This window comes from Octopus bimaculoides, chromosome 9, assembly GCF_001194135.2.
Source record: "Octopus bimaculoides isolate UCB-OBI-ISO-001 chromosome 9, ASM119413v2, whole genome shotgun sequence".
NCBI lineage: Eukaryota > Metazoa > Mollusca > Cephalopoda > Octopoda > Octopodidae > Octopus > Octopus bimaculoides.
The window spans coordinates 35,949,317-35,954,658 of record NC_068989.1 but is presented as its reverse complement, the minus strand read 5'-3'; positions in this window follow the sequence as shown (position 1 = coordinate 35,954,658).

Below are 5,342 nucleotides of genomic sequence, written 5' to 3'. Positions count from 1 at the left end.
ATATATATATATATATATATATATATATAGGCATACCTTAAGTCGGTAATTCATTCTAAGACACGCGACTTAACCCGTAAAATGATGTAACACGAAAAAACAAAGAGAATATTATTTGTATTTCTTAAAAGAAATCAAGTTGAGAAAGACGTAATGCGAAACGTCGTAAGCTGAATGAATGTGTGTATGTGTGCGTATGTCTGTGTGTATACACACATAGATATATACGTACAAACATACATACACACACACATATATACTGGCAGTGATTGACGTACATCAGTGCACCTTTGAGTTGGCTTTGGTATTACTAGATTCCAGTTCTAATGTATTCCCCTGTATCATTAATTTCTTCAATATTATCATCATATTGATAGTAATAATTTATTCTTGTTGTTATTAATACTCTTGTATGAATGAATGTATATTTGTATGTGTGTATGTGCGCGTCTCTTTGAGTTTCATTAAATGCGCGGGCGGGCATATTTGTGGAGGTATCTTTCAGCTGTACCATGAGGAACCCGGCATTAAGGGCAAAAAAAAAATGTAGTGTCCTCTTTTCTTGTGACGCAAGAATGAACTTGCTTTGTTTTTTTTATTAATCCTATTCTCAACATAATTAACAATTTAAATATCATTTCATAGAATACCTGGATATATTGACATAAAGGCGGCGAGCTGCTAGAATCGTTAGCACATCGGGCAAAATGCTTTGCGGCATGCCGCCTGTCTCTACGTTCAGAGCTCAAATTCCACCGAGATCGACATTGTCTTTCATGCTTTCGTGGTCGATAAAATAGGTACGAGTTGAGCACTGGGGTTGATGTAATCGACTTTCCCTTTCCCTCGAACTTGCTGGTCTTGTACCAAAATTTGTGCAAGACGCTTAGCGACAATTCCTCTATCTCTACGTTCTGAGTTCAAATTTGATAAAATAAGTACCACCTCGCTGAGCACTGGGGGTCGATTTAATCGACTTGTCTCCACCCCAAAACTACTAACCTTGTGCCAAAACTTGAAACCAGTATAGGCCTATACTGACATTGTAAACATCGTTTCAAGGGTAGAACACCTGGGCGTAATATGGATGTTTAAAATACCTTTTATCTTTTACTTGTTTCATCATTGGACTGTGGCCATGCTGGGGCCCTACCTTGAAATACTTATATTTATTTTAAGTTTGGTATTTAAAAATAACAATAATAAGGCTATTGGTTTCTTTTACTGAACGGCTAGATTTCAGGGTTGTAAACAATCCAACACATAATGATGATGATGATGACGACGACGTTGATGATGATTTCAAATTTTGGCACAGCTGGTACTTAATTTACCGATTCCGAAGGGATGAAAGACAAAGTCGACCTCGGAGGAATTTGTAAGCATGGAAGAAATTTGCTAAGCATTTTGTATGGCGTGTTAATGATTCTGCTAGCTCACCACTTAAATAATGATGATGATGATGATGAATGCCCAGATACAATACCCGGCACTGTCTTTCATAGCTTCTGATCTTAACTGATTGGAAGTGTTATCAAGTACATGCTTTGTTTTGGTATAAAAGATGGATTATAGCAAATATTTTGCTCAATACCACAGATTTCCTTGTCAGTTGTTTGACCTTAACCAGTTCAGCATGTCCCCTTAGTAGCTGACGATATGTGCATCTCTGAAGTAGTGGGGGAGCATCACAGCCATGTGTTGAGAGGAATTCTTTGGGGTTTGAATAATTCACCACTGGAAACATGGGTGTTTCGTTCAACATCCTTAAACAACCTTTATTCAGGGACCTTTTGAGCTGGATGGGTTACTCAACCTGAAGAAAATTCTAACTGGGTCCCACCTGCAACGTCATGCACTGTTGATTTTGATATGAAATCACCATGTCGTGCACATACAGTTGTGATGCTGTGCTGGTGTACCCTTATCAGACAAGGAGTTATGATGGTTATATTGGGCTTCGTATATTTGTACCCCAGTGTCACTTTGATGGCACGTGCTGCGCTCTCACTCAATAATAATAATAATAATAATAATAATAATAATAATAATAATGTTTTAGTATTATTATCTAATGGTATGCACAAATGTATTACATTTGGAATCAGTGTCCTTGATATCAAGTCACAACTAATTTCTGTTTCTGTTCCTCATAGAACAAATTTCTGTATTAATGAAATTCTTGTAGCTACTCTCATCTCAAGAAGGAACCCACCAAGTCTGTTGGTAATGGTACCAATGGCACCAACAACAGAAACCCTCCACAGTCTTTGTATTTCCCTTACTGAGTCTTGGTGTTTTCCTATTTTTTCCTTATCTTTGTTGTTGTTGTTGTTGTTGTTGTTAAGGCGGTGAGCTGGCAGAATTGTTAGTATGGTAGGTGAAATGCTTAGCTGTATTTCGTCTGCTGCTATGTTCTGGGTTCAAATTCTGCTGAGGTTGACTTTGCCTTTCATTTTTTCAGGGTCGATAAATTAAGTACCAATCAAATACTGAGGTCAATGTGATCAACTATTTTCCCTCCCCACCAAATGTCAGGCCTTGTGCCTATAGAAGAAAGGATTATTACTATTGTTATTGTTATTATTATTATTAAGGTGGTGAGCTGGCAGAATCGTTAGCACGCCGGGCAAAATGCTTTTGTCTGCCTTTATGCTCTGAGTTCAAATTCCACCAATGTTGACTTTGCTTTTATCTTTTCAGGGTTGATAAAATAAGCACCAGTTGAGCACTAGGTTTTATGTAATTGACTTACCCCTTATCCGGAACTTGCTGGCCTTGTGCCAAAATTTGAAATCATTATTATTATCATTATTTAGGCAGTGAGCCACAGAATCAACAACAACAACAACAATAATAATAATGATAATAATAATAATAACGAGCACTCAGAGAGCGCAAACCTCCACCAAGGCTACACCAACATCCTCTCAATGATTAGCGAGAGATAATTTTTAAAATGAGAATATCTGAAATAAACTTGACTGTTCTCACAAATGAGAATACTAAAAATGAACCTGACTGCTCTTATAAATTAAGTAAAAAAAAAGGGAAAAATAATCCAGAATCCTTGTCTGGTACCAGATCGATCCCAAAATCTAATCAGTTTGTGCCAGTCACAAGGCCAGATGTCCCTAAAAGTTTCATCCGAATCCATCCAACAGTTCTTGAGATATCTTGTCCACGGACAAACAAACATACATGACAGAAAACAATAGGAAATGCTTAGTGGCATTTCGTTCATCTTTACATTCAGAGTTTAAGTTCCATTGAGGTCGACTTTGCCTTTCATCCTTTTGGGGTTGATAAAGTAAGTATCAGTGAAACACTTGGGGTCAATGTACTTGACTATACCTCTCCCATCAAATTTCGGGCCTTGTGTCTATAGTAGAAAGGATTATTATTATTATTATAATTAGGGAGAGGATGGTGAGCTGGCAAAATTATTAGCACATCAGACAAAATAATTAGTAGCATTTATTCCAGCTTTTTATGCTCTGAATTCAAACCCTGCTGAGATTGACTTTACTTTTCATTCTTTCATGGTCAGTAAAATAAATTATCAGTCAAGTACTGAAAGCGATGGAATAGACTTTCCCCCTTCCTCCTCTCCTCAAAATTTATGGCCTTATGTCAAAATTAGAAAGAATTATTGTAATTAGAAAAGAATCATTAGAAAATCAGATAAAATACCTTGCTATCTTTGTTCCAGCTTCATACATTCTGAGTTCAAATGTCACTGAGATCCACTCTGCCTTTCATCCCTCCAAGGTTGATAAAATAAAGTACCTGATAATTTTGAGTGTCAATGTAATTCACTACTTCTCAAAATATTGCGTTATTAGAAACAATTATTGTTGTTATATTGAATAAGTCCCATTCAAGTTAAATATTACAATGTGTCTATGAACACTGATGGCAATTTCTTATTGCTGCATAGAATATAATCTACTCAGGAAGATATGGGATGAATAGTGAAAGACTATCTCATAATTTTCAGCCTCTTGGAATAGATGACAAAAGACTAAGGTGACTGGCAATATGCAGTGCTCAAGAGGACCACTTACCTTAGTGCAACTGAGGTTCTGGAAGCATAGTTGGGCCCCTAACCCTACTTTTCTCATCATGCCTTTCCCATCATCCCTCTATCACTGTCACTGGTCCTGTCATCACTAGCCTAACTACTATAGTATTCTGTTGTACTTAAATGAGAGCCAAACTACATGTTTCATCATTCTATTCTGTACTACCAGTTAGCTCTTCCACAACTTGGAATCATTTCATTTGACATCCATCTTTTATTCTTGGTATTGTCCCTCTCTGCTTGCATTTTACATTGATCTCTCATCTAAGTTATCAATTATTTCTCTTCTTCTCCCCTGAAGCACTTCCTGTTGACTCATCTCAATCATCAAATATCCCTCACTCTCCCTACACACTCCTGCAGCCTACCTGTCATCTTCCTTTTAATCATCCATCTTTTGTCTACTGCACTCTCATTATTCTACTCCTCAATGGAGCAGTGAGCTGGCAAAATCGTTAGCATGCTTGACAAAATGCTTAGCTGTATTTCACCCATTGCTACATTCTAAGTTCAAATTCTGCTGAGGTTGACATTGCCTTTCATCCTTTTGAAGTTGATAAATTAAGTACCAGTGAAACATTAGGGTCGATGTAATCGACTAGTCCCCTCCCTGAAAATTTCAGACCTTGTCTCTATAGTAAAAAGAATTATTCTACTTCTCATTACTTTCCTGCACTGACCTACTTTCTCCAACCATCTCCCTAACTCATATTTATCACTTACCAACCCTCTGCCCTCGTTCACCATAAATTACATTCACCCTCCCCACCTTTATTTAATCTCTGACCATTGCTTCTGAATAGGATTTGGGGTGAGTTGTCTTGCCCTGCTATGACTTTCAGGTATTTTAATTCCCAACACTTTGAGAGAGTCATCCCCACCACACTAAACTACAGCCTACCAGTGAACAAGCAGAACACATACATTGACTATATCTGGTCATGTGGTAAGATGCTTGTTTCCTAACCATATGGTTCTGAGGTTCAGTCCCACTACATGGCACCTTATGCAAGTGTCTTCTACTATAGCCTTGTGTCGACCAAAGCCTTGTGAGTGGATTTGGTAGACGGAAACTAAAAGAATTTCTTATATACATACATACATACATACATACATACATACATACATACATACATATATATATATATATATATATTTATATAAGGGCATTACTATACATAAATGCCTCACGCTAAGAGGGACTCTAAAGTCAAACTACCATAATAAACACATTTTTACCGAACGCGAGGGAATGCAA